Source organism: Myxocyprinus asiaticus, chromosome 33 (assembly GCF_019703515.2).
Source record: "Myxocyprinus asiaticus isolate MX2 ecotype Aquarium Trade chromosome 33, UBuf_Myxa_2, whole genome shotgun sequence".
Classification (NCBI taxonomy): Eukaryota; Metazoa; Chordata; class Actinopteri; order Cypriniformes; family Catostomidae; genus Myxocyprinus; species Myxocyprinus asiaticus.
The window spans coordinates 40,195,640-40,212,473 of record NC_059376.1 but is presented as its reverse complement, the minus strand read 5'-3'; positions in this window follow the sequence as shown (position 1 = coordinate 40,212,473).

Genomic DNA, 16,834 nt, shown 5'->3' with positions numbered 1-16,834 from the left:
CTGCTCACATCAACCTAAATTATCGGCTTTGCTCTATAGATCCATGCTAATTACACCCCGGTGATACATCAGTGTGGATTGATTCAGCTTTGCTCCATAGAGCACAAAAAGCCCATTTAATCATTTCCCTATCTACCCCAATCGGAGGGCCATTGTCTTCAACAAGGCCACAGGAATGCGACATAGCAGTCCCAGAGTAATTACATGGAGGTCCAGAACTGATTAGAAATGTCCCACGCATGATCACAGTGTGTTTTGTCTCTAGCATTGCCATTATGGATACGTTTTTTTTATTTTTTTTTAATGAAAGGCATTCACTGATTTGAGACTGACCTTTAAGAGGAGCGACTCAAGTGAGAGTGTAATTTTTCTTAACCAAAGGATTTGGGATTATATAAAACAGAAAACAACTTCACCACTCAGTATGGATTATAGTTAGAGTAAACAGATACTGGATGGATGGATGGATGGATGGATGGACTGAGAAGGAGGGATGGATTGGAATGGAATGGATGGATGGATGGACAGATGGGTGGATGGACGGATGTATTAGGAAAGAGGGATTTGGATTGATGATGGATGGTTTAGGATGAATGGATGGATGTATTAGGAGGGAGGGATTGGGAAGGAGGGACTGAGATGGATGGATGGATGGATGGAGGGATTGGGTAAGAGAGATTGGGATGGATGGATGGATGGATTGATGGATGGATGGAGTGATTGAGAAGGAGGGATTGGGAAGGAAGAATGGATTGGAATGGATGGACGAATGGATGGATGGATGGATTAGGAAGGGAGTTGGATGGATGGATGGATGGATTAGGAGGGAAGGATTGGGAAGGAGGGATTGGGAGGGATTGGGAAGAAGGAATGGATTGGAATGGATGGACGAATGGATGGATGGATGGATTAGGAAGGGTGGATGGATGGATGGATGGATTAGGAATGAGGGATTGGGAAGGATGGATTGGGATGGATGGATGTATGGATGTATGGAGGGATTGAGAAGGAGGGACTGGGAAGGAGGGATGGATTAGAATGATGGATGGAGAGAATGGGAAGGAGGGTTGGATTGTAATGTATGTATGGATGTATGGAGGGATGGAAGGAGGGATTGAGAAGGAGAGATGGATTGGAATGGATGGATTGGGAAGGAGGGAGGGATGGATTTGGATGGATGGAGGATTGGGATAGAGAGATTGGGAAAGAGGGATGGATGGATGGATGGATGGATGGATTGAGAAGGAGGGATTGGGAAGGAAGGATGTATTGGGATGGATGGATTGAGAAGGAGGGATCGGGAAGGAGGGATAGATTGGAATGGATGGACAGGCGGATGGAAGGATGGATGGATGGATGGATTAGGAAGAGGGATGGATGGATGGATTAGGAGGGAGAGATTGTGAAGGAGGGATTTGGATTGATGGATGGTTTAGGATAGATGGATGGATTAGGATGGAGGGATTATGAAGGAGGGATTGAGATGGATGGATGGATGGAGGGATTGAAAAAGAGGGATTGGGAAGGAGGGATGGATGGATGGATGGATTGAGAAGGAGGGATTGGAAGGAGGGATGGATGGATTGGGATGGATGGAAGGATTGGGAAGGAGGGATGGATGGATTGGGACGGATGGATGGATTGATGGATGCATGGAGTGATTGAGAAGGAGGTATTGGGAAGGAGGGATGGATTGGAATCGATGGACGGACAGACGGATGGATGGATTAGGAAGGAGGGATTGGGAGGATGGATGGATGGATGGATTAGGATGGAGGGATTGGGAAGGAGGGATTGGATGGATGGATGGAGGGAGGGATTGGGTAGGAGGGATGGATTAGAATAGATGGATTGCAAGGAGAAATGAATTTGGATGGATGGAGGGATTGGAAGGAGGGATAGATTGGGATTGATGGATGTATGGAGGGATGGAGGGACTGAGAAGGAGGGATTGGGAAAGAAGGATGGATTGGAATGATGGATGGATGGATGGATGGATGGAGGGAATGGGAAAGAGGGATGGATTTTAATGGATGGATGGAGGGAATGGGAAGAAGGGATAGATTGCAATGAATGGATGGATGGATGAATGGAGGGAGGGAGGGATTGGGAAGGAGGAATGGATTAGGATGGAGGGATGGATTGGAATGGATGTATGGATGGACAGACAGACAGATGGAAGAAATGGAAAGGAGGGATGGATTTGAATGGATGGATGGATGGATAGATGGATTAGGAGGGAGGGAATGGGAAAGAGAGGTTGGGATGGATGAATGAGACAGACAGACAGACAAATAGATAGATGGATAGATATATGGATAGAATGACAGACATACAGACAGACAGATGATAGATAGATAGATAGATAGATAGATAGAGACACATCATTCTTATTTATCACATAATACATCACAAAAACCACAATCTATTTTACTTCATGTATTTATGTATTTATACTTTATGTAAACACTATGTATTTATGCATTTAAAATACATATTTTGTGTATATATATATATATATATATATATATATATATATATATATATATATATATATATATATATATATTAGGAAAATAAATCTCATTAACTTGATTACTATAATTAAGAAACAATGTTCTGCACAGTTTTCCATGCAACACAATAAAAATCACTAATTATTTAGCCATTTGTAATACCAAATTTGATTTCCAGCAGGCAGCTTTGAAATAGTCTTATGCAAATACAGCTAAATATTCTTTATAAATGTTCCATAATTGACTACATCTTTTACACTGATGATTTATTTGATTGGAAATAGCATTTATGGTGTCTCTTAATCAGGTTTGAAAAGATCATATCTACCATACATTTGGTGTACAAATACATTTAAATAATCTCATCAAGAAACATTAATTTCATAAAATCAAAATTAAACATTGTGTATTTAATCAAATGTGTCCTCATAAACATTATCTAGTAAGATATGAAATATACAACAAAATTCAACCTTTTTACTATCGAAACTGATATGAAGCCAATTGTGCAAAATTCTGCTCTGTGAGCTGTGCAAATACAGTACACTTCACTTCAGCCTCACATTTAGCACAAGGTTTTCTCTTAAAAAAAAAAAAAAAAAGAACTTGCAGAAGTTCTCTCGTGACATTTCACCGAAGTTATCATCATTGTTTTCATGATTTACCTTTTCTTAATAATTACAGCGTTAGAGGCAGCCAAAGCCGCCTCATAACGTCATGTTCTGCATCATAAAACAAAGTTAATCTAGCCACACAGGCCCATTATTGAGCATCTAAGCTTGCGGCAAGGCATTGCTTGGCTGATAATTGTGTTTGTTGCATGAAGTCAGTAAAGGCCAGTGTGCTGTAAGGTTCGAGAAACAGAAGGCCGCTCCAGTGTGCTGCGATACAGCCGAATTAGTTTTCTCCCCTGCGGCCGTGATTTGTCAGCTTTTGTGTGCTTTTTAAATAAGGAGTGTGAAAGTGAGAGATTTTAGTCTGGCGAGTTTGTGGTCATTGGAATGGGATGGCAAATATGTGTTGCTCAAACTCTATGAGGACCTGTATGTTATTTTTTAGGGGTTCCCTGGAGTTTTTGTTGGTCACACGACTCTATGCAGAATTGTGGCATTGAGTAGGTAAAGATGGTGGATTCTTGGCACGTATATTAAAGTAATAATCCAGGTTTAATACAAGTTAAACAACAACATTCATGGCATGCAGTTACCACAGGAAAAAAAAAAAATTACTAATCCCACAGCCTAAAAATAAAACAAGCTAAGGTCATGCTTACAGTATATCACTCACAGAAGTCTACGGGGCAAGGCATTACACCAGAATAAACATTGAAAATAGAGCTGTCAAAATTAATGGTTTAACACATGCAATTAATTTAAAACATTTAATGTGTTAATTTTTCCTTAATGGCGATTAACTCCTTTACCGATCTATTAGATTCTGACATTTCATTCAGCTCTGTGTGAGTTCTGCACACTGGTTGGAATAGAGTGGAACCTTTGCAATGTGTCCGCTCGGGGTCATTTGTCTAATGAAGTATCATTTACGTGAGCATAGCCAGCGCTAAAAGTAAAACAAGACTCTTTCTGCAAGCGCTTTTCATGTGGAGTTCAAAACGGCAAGAGTCATGTGAATGCAGCTTCACGATTGCTGTAGCAAAGTGGATAGACATGATTATTAATGAGTAGGATGAGAGTTTAAGAGATTTAATGCCCATTGCAATGAACACTCAATCTATGGGGACTAGTTTTTTCAATTAGTCAACCTCCCACTTAGACTTTGGAAAATGTTTAATCTTTCTTTAATCAGTGCAATTTTAGTGTGTTTCTTTCTTTATATTGTGGAATGCTTTGTTTGGAAAATGTTAATATAACATTATTGTTACATATTGTTTTCTTTTCCTGTCTAAGAAGGAGCTAGATGCAATTTGACAGGAAAGTATACAGTATATAGAGTCAAATTTAAGCACTTTCTAAAGTTGCGATTAATCACGATTAACTATGAAAAATTATGCGATTAATCAAGATTAACATAGAAAATAATGTGATTATCATGATTAAACATTTAAAACAACTGACAGCAATAATAAATCCGTCCTATAGATGAGACGTTAAACCGAGGTCCTGACTCTGTGGTTATTAAAAATCCCAGGGCACTTCTCGTAAAAGAGTAGGGGAATAACCCTGGTGTCCTGGCCAAATTTCCCCATTTACCCTTTTCAGTTATGGCCTCCTAATAAACCCCATACATGAATTGGCTCTTTCACTATACTCTCTCCTCTCCACAAATAGCAGGTGTGTAGTGAGCATAATGGCGCACTATGGCTGCCGTCGAATCATCCAGGTGGATGCTGCCAGTGGTGGTGGTGGAGAAGAGTCCTCCGTTTGCTATGTCAAGCGCTTTGAGTGTAATGTTAGAAAAGTGCTATTTTCGTTTTTCTAAAAAACTGCCTCATAAGATGTTTAAAAAAAGTTTTTCAAGTCTATTTTATTTCATAAAAATACAATTTACTTCAAGAGTACAGCCACAAGATTTAAACATTATACACATTAACACAAGACTAGTGCAGCTTGATCTCATGAAAATGTATGTGACTGTTGCAAAATTTAAAAAAAATTATATCATGTGGTTCCTTGTACATATCACAGCGGTTCTGGGGTGAAATGTCCACTGTGTGGCGCTAAAAGTGAGTGAAATTTCCTCCCAAACAGATGAGGTTTTAAGGTTTATGCTCTATTGACTTTTAAAACAACAAAACCTTCCTCCCTACCCTTAAACCTAAAACTAAATGATAGTGTCATAAAAAGCAAATGTGAGACTAAAACTGTGATTGCTGAAGCAACCACATCATTTTGTGGTGCTTCTATGATACTTTTGAATCATGTGTCAACTCAAATGCTCTTCAGGACTCATACCCTTGACAGTACTGCACTGTCAGTAATCCAGGCTGATTAGCTCTTTTTTTTTCTTTCTGTTCGTGTCTTGCATTTTGGTGTGTGGCTCCATGTGTGTGTGTGTGTGTGTTGTGTTTTTCAGATCTTCCTCTGTACGATTTGATTGCTAATCGTAGTTGGTTATGTAATGCAAATGTTAAAATGTGTCACCTTACAAGGAATGCACTATAGTGAAAGTGTTTAGATGTCATAAGACAGCACTGTGTGAAGATCAAGGCAAAAAGTAAGTGTTTATGAACTGATATTCTGCTGTTTTACTCGTGATTTTTGTGAAAGCGAATAAAAGTCATTGTTGTAGTGCCTCTAGTGTTCTTCATTTCACCAAGAAATTGCCGCGATATGTTCAACAAGACACGTACAAATTATTTTGCAAAAATGTAGGTTTAATAACATGATTCTATAAAACAAAGTTGGACTAGTGAGATAAAATTAGTTACGAACTTGTCTGAAACTTGTCTGCAAGTTTAAATCCATTATTTCAAATAACCATGTAAATCGATAATCTATTGACCTAAGATAGCGTTGTGTGCCAGCCAGATTTTGCTAACACTTACCTTGTTAAAGATGTGCTTCTCTATGACATGGCCTTATCATGCAACCTGACAGAATAAAAACCCCAGCAACCACCTGAGCAAATGTGATTTTCAGTGTAAAAACTCTCACAGCGTGCTGCAGTAAAACTGCTTCTCTGCAAAACTGAGCAATTGAAATGTTAGACAAAGATAAAGATGTAAATTGATTGGCTACCATATTACATGTCAAAGAACCAATCAGCTTACACCATGCAAGCTGATTGGCTTAACATTTCACATGTAAGCAAACAGATACAGATAAGCTTGCGCCACATGGAGATGCATGGCTGAACTTTTGGTCATTAGTCCCACTGTTAAAAGGACAATTAAACAACTTTGCAGCTAAAATAACACACATGTAATACAGTTAATATTAGAGCTTCAACAAAAACACAAGCTTCACATTTTTCTTTTTAAACCTTCAGAATGCTTTGGCTTCCAGTGTAAGTGTATTGCTGTAAACATGATTTTAAAGTCAAAAGATGAGTCAAAATTATTGCCATGGTTGTCAACAGCTGTAAAGAGAGCTTAAAACTGAAGTGTGTGTTTTTTATGTGAAAATTAGGGCTGGCAATCCATTTTTAATCAACTTAATTACATGATATGCTGATTAATTTATCACAATTAATCGTATATATCAAAATGTGCAAAGAAAGGTCCCCTATATAAATAATTTAATAAAGAATGATAAAATAATTGTATTATATTTTAATAATTGTAAATATAATGATTCAGATAATAAAAATGTATTGCATTATTGTGGCAGACAAGTAAAGAATTGATTATGCAATACAAAAAGTAGCTCTAGGAGGCAATACATTGTTTATGTTTATTTACTGAGATTGACTTATTATAAGGGCTTTTCAAAGGACTATGTACAAATGTGTTGGATGGATGCTGTCGGAACTCTTTTTGACTGTGTTGTGTCATAAACGTGTAACGTAGTTTGAAACATAGAAAAACACATCTTGGGAGCCATGCATTTGGAACTGTGCTCCGTCCAGCTGTGTTTGAATGCAAGAACGCATTCTCATCTTGTGCTGTCTGCTGTCACAGTGGTTTGTTGTCTATACAGCTCTGTGCGATGCCTTTTCAGCTGGAGTTGCACATACTGCCCCCTGCTGATCAAGACTCGTATAACATGAAGGTGAACATTCTCCATTATGGTCCGCGAGAATGATTAATTGCGTCAATGTTTTAAAACATTATTTTTGACATAATCTCACTTAGTTAACGTGTTAAATTGACAGCCCTAGTGGAAATAGTTTATCTTTTTCAAGCTTAATATACAGAGACATCTATACTGTAAGTGTTTGGGAAACCTCCTTAAAAAATGCATTTATTTATTTATTTATTTTTGCAATTCCATTTGGTGATGCTAGTGGCACAGAAATTACACACCTATACCTTTAACAAATAGATCACTGTCTGCAATAAAATGGAAAAGCTGGTTAAAATTTTGTTCTCGCTGACATATATTTCCTGAAGTCAGAACCCCGAGTCACCACGGACAGCTGTGTTTGTCTGCAGAGACCCGATTAGGACAGAGTCCAAGCTCCTGTGGCATCATGGGGCTGTTGTGAAAAGTACTGGTGCAACATCATCCCACCACCTTTCACTTAAGTTACAGTACTTTTTTTCCTCAATAAGAAAACTGCCTCATCTGAACCTTTAGACCTCTGGTAAGCAAGTTAATGGGCTTTTCTTTAAAACTGTATTCTTTGTAATTGTTTTATGTGCTTTATTTTAAAAAGTTTAAAAAGTGGCAAAAAGACAGTCCAATAATGCAACACAAGATCAGCATCTGTCTTGCCTCTCTTTCTCTCCATACTTGGGAGGTTTTGCAGTCCATTTTCAAAATGCAATAATAATGTCCAGGAACCTTTAAAGCATCAAAGACTAAAATTACATTTATTTAGTGACACAAAACTTTAATTACAGGATAAATATACATGTATGTACATGTATGCTTTAGCCCTGTTGTTAGCAAAAGCAGCAATCTTTTATCATCCTACAGTATATTATAGGATTACATCCAATACATCCAGTACATCTATCTATCTATCTATCTATCTATCTATCTATCTATCTATCTATCTATCTATCTATCTGTCTTTCTATCTGTCTGTCTATATGTGTTTCCATTCTTGTCACATAGCATTACCAGTGGGTGGGCTTCTCCAATTATTAACCTTAATTTGGCCTGTTATTTCCTGCAAGCGTCCCATCATGTCTTCCTGTCAAGAGTGGGGAAACCTCCTGTTGGGTGAGAGTGGGTGACTATCATCTGCCACTATATTATCTACAGCGAGCCATGACCTAAATCTCTTTCTCATGTCTCACATGTTCCGATTATCTGAAATTGCTGATTTTAATAGTACAAGCTTGACAAGGTAATATATCCACAATTTTATTTATGATATGTCTCATCACTTAATGGGTTTTATTTGATAAATGTCAGAATAACTGCACTTGTCATAATATCTTTTGTGCGACTGGAAGCGACGTCTATTAAATAGTGGTCTGGAACAGATTCCAAAAAAAAAAAATGTTTAGGGATGCTGTGTTGAAATTCTGTACTTCTAGTGGCACCACACAGAATTGCAAACATAACTAGATTTTTACATTTTATGACTGAGAAACTCACTAACATAATGCTGGGGTGTTGTGGGTGGTTGCCAGAGCATTGCTTTGTTTTTTCTTAGTGACACAAGTTAAGAGTCCACCGTGAAGTCTCTATGAAATGATGTTCTCTAGATATGGCTTAGGTCCCTCCTTCAGTTAATTTCTATGGGATTTCTTGCTGCTATTTCATAATCCACCAAGTGAAAATCATAAGTCTGCTCACTTAGGGAAGTAACAGTACACATTTCATCCCACACAAATAAAAACGAAACTTGACCAAAGTTTATTCAAGTTCTTATTCCAATGTGGTCTCACAAAAAAAAAAAAAAAACGTTACTGTACCTAAATGTTTTCAAATGTATTTTTTACATGGTTTGTTGTATGTACCGTGACAGTTTCCTGGTGAAATGAACTCTAGAGGCACTACAACAACAGTGACTTTTATTCAGTGGTGTACAGTCAGCCCCTTTAAACCCTTCAGAGAAGGGGTAACATAAACTGAGACTGAAAAATTATTCAAATTATGAAACATTCTTTCACCAGTTTATTTACAATGTATGTGCATTAAAAAAATAAATGCATTAAAATATACAATACACAAATATACAACTTCAAAAACAACTTAAATGCAGTAAAATACCATAAAAACTTTGCATTGATCCTGTTTGACAGAGTGTAAGCGTTCCATAGCAGCCAATCAAAACTGCTCATTGTCACGCTGTATCTCTACGTTACTGCGTCCCCTTTCACACAGTGACAGAAAATCTGGCCAATCAAATGTATTATTTTTACCTTGGCAGTTAGGCATCAGCGATCTGCACCTTCAGAGCTCTGAGGAGAACGGGTTACGCTTTAAACGCAAGTCAGGAAAGTTTCCCTTCTTGCAGCCGTGTTTCCGTCTCTACCTGAGGCTAAGCTGAACAGTGGGACATGTCCAGCTACAAGCAGAGCAAGCAGTCTTAACTCTGTGGATGATGAACAGTGAAGAATCCGAATGACATTATTTTCTTCAAGCAAACAGACTAATTGACAACTTTCCTGCGCTGTGTGCAATCATAATTTATTGCCATGTCAAAGAAACGTTATTCTCAAAATCACCGTGTTAACCGCCTCGGTTGATTGCAGCTTCCGAATTAAAAGGTATGCAAGAAACACAACAAGAAAAAGTGTGAATGAAAATAAGCCTATGTTGACTAACACCCTGTCTACACCGGACACGAGCAGCACATCGCATCAAAAGCAAATAGTTTCTACTATAATCAATGAAGTTGTCAACACTGGAAGCGTCCCCTTATCACGCCATTGCTTTTATTACTCCTAACTATCACACAATCACAAGTAAAATGGCAGATTATCAGTTCATAAATGCGTACTTTTCTCCCTGTTTCGCACATAATGGCATCTTATGACATTTTAAACACTTTTACTATTGCGCATGACTTGTGAGGCAATATGTTTTAACACCTGAATTACATAACCATCTACATTTACAAGCTTTTTGGAGTGTGATCAAATTGTGCAGTAGCTCAGCTGATAGATCATCACAATTGCAATGCAAAGGACCCGGTGTATGAGTCCTGAAGAGCGTGCAAATCAACACGTGGATCAACAGTCACGATTCCTAAGAGTCGGCCCAATTTTAACCAATACACTTAAACACTATAAAATAAAAAAATATATTCAGTATATGATTCATGTAATTGGTTTAATCAATGAATATGATTTTATTCATTTCTAAAAAAAACTGACCTACAAGATGTTTAATATATCAAGTTTTTCAAGTCTACTGAAGTCTATTCAACATTATCTATGTACATAAGATACTCAAAGTCTTAATATTTTATGGAAATGTTGCTTCTCAAGTGAATTTATAATGTTTTTAGGACACTAAGATTCTTTAACTGATAATCAAATCAAAGTTACTGATTAAAGGAACATTCCAGATACAATACAAGTTAAGCTCAATCGACAGCATTTGTGGCATAATGCTGATTACCAAATAATAATAATAATAATAATTTCGACTTGTCTCTCATTTTCCTTAAAAAAAGCAAAAATGGAGGTTACAGTGAGGCACTTACAATGGAAGTGAATGAGGCCAATCCATTTAAAAAGTGTAGCCACAAGATGTAAACAATATAGATTTTTGTATGATAAAATCACCTACTAACCTTTAATGTGTAAAGTTAGATCCAATCTTACAACTTAGTTGCAATGAAGATGTAACGTTAGTGACAAATTACTAGTTCATCCCCCTGGAACAGTAGTCTGCCGCAAAACTGACGATTTCAACAACTTTACAGCTAAAAAAATACATGAGCTTTTATAAAATGACAGTATATGCTTCACATTTCTGCTTTTAACCTCCTGTGTGCATTTTCCATTTCCCTTTTTTGATTTGTAACTAGTGGCACCTAATAAACAAGCTAAAAAAGAAAGTATTCTAGAACAAATAGTTTTCCTAAAAATGTATGTTCACATATGTGGACAGCGGAACTAAGTTGTGAAATTTTAAGTAATACCAAGCTTTAGAAAGTCAGCTTGTTTTCATCAAATATTTTATTATGTGTTCAGGAGTGTTGGTTATTCATGTTTTTGAGACGTTATAGACATTACAGCTGATTTTCTATGAAGCTGAATAAATAATTATGATTAAAAGTAATAGCCAGCATCATCAAATCACTGCCAACTGTGTTAAAATAAAATTCTGCATTCTAAAATTCTGAATCTATGTACTGATTATCATTGTGCCATGTCTTCCAAACATGTTGAGTGGTCCAAACATCATCTGCAGCCTGAAACTGAACCTTTGGTTGGATTTTAGGAGTGAATGCACTTAGCTGCATAGAAAGCTATAGTATTCACCCTTGCTCCCTATTTAGTGAATGACTTAACCTCCAGTGTGCTGTCTGTCTGCACTGGTCTCAGAACAGATTGAAATGCACCTTATTTTCATCCAAACTCCACATAAAGCCTACATTTTTTTTTTTTTTTAAAGAAATGGAGGGATGAGTCAAAAAAATTCAACATTATCCACAAAATGCTGTTGGTTGAGCTTAACTTGTATTGAACCCAGAATATTCCTTGAAGAATGCATTGTTATTTTGTTGTTTGTTTGTTTTTTGCACAGTTGTGTCAAGCATGACACCTTTGACGAGTTCTGTGAAAGTCGTGTTGATTCCTCCATCTGCTGCATATCATGTACAAGCAACACGTCTTATCTCTAATGCATCAGCTGTCCTTGAAATGATCTGTGCATTACTGCAGAGAAGTGCTTGCGTTCGGAGGTAGAAGTGACCTCAGCGGATAGTGGCCAACCCCAGATCCTCCTCTCCTAACTGCATCTGAACGTCAAGCCTGTCATTAATTCATATTAATTGGCAGCTGAAAGGTCCATTAGACACACAAGGCATTATCATATCCCTGCTGTGTTTGCCTGTTAATCTCCAAAAATAAGGAAACACAAGTAACACGGATAAGTAAACACATTTATATTATGTTCTGCATGCCAGCACGCTCAATGTGCTAAAGCGTGTGTTGAATACATGCATTTGTGTGTTTTACAGGGCCGTTCTTGCAATGAACGAAAATGTGATTTATAAGGCTCTTGAAATTTCATGCCTCTTTGAAGTTTTTATAGCAGGGAACTGGATTACAGGAACGAAGCTTCTTCATTCAAAGTTACATTGTGATAATAGGCATTGAAAGTAATTACAGATGTCATGAGTCTTCATTAAAAGGCAATTTGGGTGAGTTGCACCATTAGCTGTACTTTGCAGGAACAAAGTGCTTGTTTCAGGATGCAGCAAACCATACGGACATAGTTTTTGGCATATATGCTTTCCAAGATGAAGAGAGATATATATCGCTGATTTAAGAATTGGGGGTCAAGGTTTGGCTGGTTAGTTTAGGCAATTAGTCCCTGCTGGTTGATGCTGTAACTACACAATTATGGGACAAAATGCCTGCTTCTCCATTGCGATGCCCATTCAAAAGACAAAATACATTTTTATACATTAGAGTTGGGGAAGCTGCTTTGAAACTGTAGCTTCCCAAGCTACAAGCTACTATTAACTTGAAGTTATTAAACTGCAGTCAAGTTACATTTTAAAAGTAGCTAAATACACTGAAGCCATTTAAATAAAAGTATATAACATGAAATAATTTATTATTATTTATTTTTTAATATTTCCTGATATTATACTGTATATTTAATTAGGGTGACATTAAACAATTAGAGATACAACATTAAATTGAACATCTCCATTTATACAAACTATTTGAAGTATTAAAACTAAAAAACACCTTATTTCACAATTTTATAGTGATATATATGGCAACAATTAACTAAATATTTCACTTCAAAAGAGAAGGCAAAATCCCTTAAGAGCTGCTCAGGGGCTCAAAAGAATCAGAGACTCATTTATGTGAACTAGTTAATTTCCAAACAAACCAGCTCATTAAAATGCATTAGAGTTTTCAACGCTCACTATGAGTGAATCATTTATTTTAACCAATAAATTTACATGAAGAAAATAATCTTAATCACTTAAATGATTTGGATTACTTTTACATTTGGTTAGTTTCTACCCAAAACTGCTAAAAGCAACATATTAATTGCAACTATTTCATTATATTATACTATATGTTAAACCAGTGCCTGATTATAAAGCTCCAAGAGTTGGAATTTGATTTAATTTAACAGGAAGAGGAATTTACTGAATTGCAATTCAAATAAATTCAACAATTTGTATTATTTTTTGCAACAAAACATAAATAATTACATCATTAATTTAGACTATCTTTTCCTATATATTAACTGATATGAAGAATGCATTATTTTCTCAGATGTTCAAAACAAAAAAATATCGTTGTATGAATTTCATTTCATTTCTACTTTATTAAACTCACATTTTTAATTACAGTTCTGCACCCAGTTTGCTTCCTCAATTCAGATACAATTGAAATTCAGGAACTGAACTGGAATTTAAAAGGCATTTTCAGTTGAATTCTGAATGGTGCATGACCATGAAATACATCACGATGATCTTTCAGTGATACTCAAAATCAACTCTGCACAATCTCTTAATTCCTTTGCTGGAAAATACATGCTTTCGAAGATGTAATCTGTAATAAAAAATTTGGTTTTACTTACTATTCACACTAATTTATCACTGTACATTTCATGTAAGCCCTCTGGTATTAATCTGAATGAGAAAAACAGATTATGATGCCTTGAGCTTTGCAATCCAAAGTGATTGCAAAGCATATCATCTTTATTTACTCTCAAGAAAAATAAATCCATAATTTAAAATGCATTTTAAAGCAACATAAATGTGCTCCCGATGTGAAGGCTGTTCCAACAGGTGCTGTGGACAGCAACATTAAACTACTGACATTATACTCTTTATAAATTGAATATGCAAAAGATATGTAAGATGGTTACAGCTCATAAATTATTTTATCCTTATCTTAATTCTCATCTATACACGAGCAAGTCTTAGAACTTGACAGCTAGCCAAGCAGCATTTTTGTATGATTTATGTGTATTGTTTCATGCAGAGATACAAAGACATTGAACCTCAGTTCAATGGTCAAAAGCTGAGTAACACACAGGGGAATTTTAGCCTCTCTCGCTTCTGTTAAAAGATTGCCATCAGCTTTCAGGGACACTGGATTAAATAATACAAATAAAAAAATCTAAACAAATACCTCACAGTCATATTGAAGAGATTAATTCCTAATCGTAACAGGCAAAAATACTTCAGCAATCTGATTATTATTATTTTTATTTTATTTTCTGGACCCAGCTTTTATTATATCTTTCACCCAGTTAAAAATTCCAATAAACCACCCCATAACCCAATATACATAGTCTGGGGCAGAATGAAATTTGAGTATCTAAAATCTCACAGATACAATTCTGGACTCTTCCCCACAATTCTTGAATCTTAGAACAGAACCACAGAGCATAGGCTATGTCTCCATCCTCCAACTGACATCACCAGCAGGTAGGTGTGTCTTTTAAACCAAGCCTAAACAAACTAGAGGGAGTCCAGTAGAAACAATGCAAAATCTTAAACTGAATAGGGCGTACCCTTGCATCTCTAGACATAGATTTAACATTTTTAAAATTATTTTCCACCCACCTCCAATACCATGTTCACATCTCTTTCCCATAACCTCTTAAGAGCTGTTAAGTCCCCATCACCAAGACTCTGAATCAACGAGGAATAATATACTGACGCTTCATGCCCCTTTTCAAAGGCTGTGAGCACCATACAGAGCCTTAGGGGCTGTGTACTGCCACCAAAAATAGTACAAAGTAAATGGCACAACTTTAAATACCTGAAAAATTTAGACCTAGCAATCCCAAATTGCTGTGTTATATTTTTCAAATGATCTCAATGCTTCATTTTCATAAAGGTCACCAAGAGTAGCAACACCCCTCTCAATCCATTCTTTCCAGCAAAAGGGGGACTTATTAATACTAAATTTGGGGTTCAGCTATATGCTTGAGGAAACATTTAGGTAAATATCAAAATTGAACAAACGGGAAACCTTTGTCCATACTAAATGTAAGTGTGAAATAATGGGATGCATTTTTACTTCTCCAGGCAGTTTGATAGAAATACTTTACAATGGCGAGATTGGGGCAAGGGCCACTTGTTCAATGTAGCACCAGGGAGGGGCTCTCTCAGGTGGAAGAGACCAATGGGCCAGCTGTCTAAGATTAAAAGCATAGTAATAAAATAAAAATTTTGGGGAGGCCTAAACCTCCTTTGTCAATTTGTCTATGTAACTGACTGAAGGTGGTTTACCATTCCAAATAAAGGACTTAGATATTCTATCAAATTGTTTAAAATAAGAAAGAAGAACTTCTAAGGGGAGACACTGTAGTAGATCATTTAATTTTGGGATACAGTTCATTTTTATAACATTGACCTTCCCAGCCATAGACAAATATGGTGAAGCCCATCTACCCACCTCACACAAGATCCATTTCATTAATGTGTCAAAATGAACTCTAACTAAATCTCTCAAATTTCCTGGAAATAAAATGCCTAAATACTTAATGCCTTGCTTGGGCCATTGAAAGGCACCAGGTTGGAAAGCCATGGCAGGGCAATATGCTGTCAGAGCAAGAGCTACCGAATTAGACCAATTCACACTGTATCCTGAAAATTTGGAGAAGAAATAAATAATTTTATGGAGGCTAAGAATAGATCTACTACAGGATCGGAGACAAATAATAATATATCATCTGCGTAGAGTAGAAGTTTATGCACCACACCTCCTGCCACAATATCAGGAAAATCATTCTCTTTTCTTATTGTGGCTGCTAATGGTTCCAGGGCAAGACAGAACAATAAAGGGGAGAGAGGACAGCCTTGCCGGGTTCCCCTACCAAGATAAAAATAATCTGAAATGAATCCATTAGTTTGCACTGCTGCTAACTGTTGTTTATAAAGTAACTTAATCCACCCAATAAAAGTGTTCCCAAATCTGTAAATTTCCAAAATCTTAAAAAGATAGTCCCATTCCACCCTATCAAACGCCTTCCTGGCATCAAGTGAGATGGCAGCGATCGGGGTCTGATCATTCACTACTGACCACATAATATTTATAAATGTCTAATATTATCAGGAGAACTACGACCATGAATAAACCCCACTTGATCTCTATGTATAATAGATGTAATTACTCTACTTTATGATTTGCCAGAATTTTAGACAATATTATTACATCTAAATGGATCAGGGAAATTGGACGATAATTTTACATTCATTTGGGTCCTTATCTTTTTTAAGAATGAGGCTGATCAGGGCTTGCGTCATGGTTGGCGGTAGTTCACCTTTCTTTAATGACTTTGTGTAAACATCCAGCATAAGTGGAACCAGTTCTGTGACATAAGATCTAAAAAAGTCTGTGGCAAAGCCATCTGGCCCCGGTGTTGGCAAGTCTTTAATTACATCAACAAGCTCCTCCAAAGTAATATTTGAGTCAAGAGAGTTGTCGTCAATTTAGGAAGTTCTAATGGCTCTACAAAGTTGCTAATATCCTTATCAGTAGACGAAGATGTGGAGTTATAAAGATCTAAATATAATTCTTTAAGGGCTTTATTAAAATCTGTGGCAGAATTAAGTATATTGCCTCCAGAAGACTTCAC